The sequence below is a fragment of the Otolemur garnettii genome, unplaced genomic scaffold (assembly GCF_000181295.1).
Source record: "Otolemur garnettii isolate 467f Iridium unplaced genomic scaffold, OtoGar3 scaffold00192, whole genome shotgun sequence".
NCBI classification, from domain to species: domain Eukaryota; kingdom Metazoa; phylum Chordata; class Mammalia; order Primates; family Galagidae; genus Otolemur; species Otolemur garnettii.
Window position 1 is genome coordinate 2415214 of NW_003852587.1, and position 1934 is coordinate 2417147.

Here is a 1934-nt window from a genome sequence, read left to right on the forward strand (position 1 = left end):
TAAAAATAGAAATACTAGCCAGGCATTGTGGCAGGCATCTGTAATCTCAGCTACTCAGGAGGCTGAGACAAGAGGATCGCTTCAGCCCAGGAGTTTGAGGTTGCTGTGAGCTATGACATTATAGCACTCTACCCAAGGAGACAGAGTGACACTGTCTCAAAATAAATAAACAAACAAATATATATATATAAATAAGTAAACCTGGATCATAAGTTTCCAGGTAGTTCTCTTTAAACACTCAGTCTCTGGATATCCCTCTTAGTATGTTCCCTTTTGTATCTATCTGCCATGCTGTAAGAAGTTCAAGTCACATGGAGAGGCCATGTGCAGGGCTCCAGTTGATAGCCCCAGATGAGCAAGGCTTTGAGTTATCCTAGTCCAGGTTCCAGGCACATGAGCTAAGAAACTTCCAGATAATTCCAGCCCCAGCCATTCAATTCACCCCTAATCATTCAAATTTTTCAGCAGAGGCTCTAGACATGATGTGGCAGAGACAAATTATCACCACTATGTCCCATGTGAACCCCTTGCCCATAGACTGCAAGCATAACAAGTCTTGTTGCTTAATACTACTGAGTTTGGGGTGATTTGTCACATAACAATAATTGTAACAGTGGAGATGGGACATTAAAGGGCAAGAAGCACACCTCTATACCTTTCATATCACATTATAAATATCAAATCTGACTCTATAGAATAGTGGATCTCCTAGATCCCTCACAGTACCACAGAAGACATATCTTTTAAGAACTATTGAGGTAAGTTTTAGCTGACACTGAGGAACTGGCTCTCAAGCAAGCTGGAGGAGAAGGGGAGAAGTGCAAAGGCTGATGTGTATATAGGTTTTGCCAATTTTCATGGTATAAATACTCTGTCCTAACCAATTTCAAGCCACCAGCATTTGCAAATTTTTGGAAAATGTGTAACTTGACACTCTTGGACCAAAATAGGTAGGCCCCAACACAACACTGGGACCATGACAGTCTGGTGACTCAGTTAGGCCCTCTCGTATTTCTCTGCTCACCTTTAACAATGCTGTGAGATCTGCAAAGAACTATACTGGATACCTGGGATGCCTAGAAATTTGTGGCTCTCTCCGGTAGCTGGAAACTAGAAATCAGAAGGAATAAGACATAAAGAGTTGACTTTAGGTGTATTTTACAGCCAAGAATGTTACCAACTTAATTTCACAAACTCAACTCTATTAACGTCTGGAAGTTTATCCCTAAACTCTTTAATAAAATGTATTCTCCTTGCAAAGGCCCCTCACTCTAGCCATGAATCAAGCTTTCACTATTTTAAGTAGAAAAAGATATATGGGCTTAAGAAGTTTTCAGAATCTCCAAAAAGAGGAGAAAACCTGGTATGGATGCTACAAAATAAGAAATAACAATAAGCAAGAGACTCTCCTAATCATATCCCAGGATTCCCTTAGCAGAAACTTCACTAGCATCTTGCCTGCCACAAGCTCATGTGCTACCAGAGCTGTTCCAGAAAAACAAAATGCCTCCACATCGGATAAAAGTGAGCTCAAATACTGGCAACTACACTTACCAGCACTGTCTTTCAATAATCTGTACAACTAAAAAAAATACATAAATAATCTGTACAATTTATTGAGTCTATTTCCTATACATTAGTAGGGTGAAATTCTTTATCAGACACATCTTTTGTGCTTCCTCAAATTTTCTTCTCTTCACTCGTCTCTTAATCTCAACTATCAGTATCACTTCAGCTGCCTTGGTAGCCAATTGTGGCTACCAGGGAGGTGTGTTGCTCTGATCTCCCTTGGAGAGAGAACTGGCCGATCAGTCTATAGAAGCACTTAGCTGATAGAGCTCTAACTGTTTAGCACTACAACTTTTGAGCTGAGACCTGCTCTTCCCTGGATGCCCTCAACCAATGTCTGAGCATGATGGACTAGGCTCTGGCTA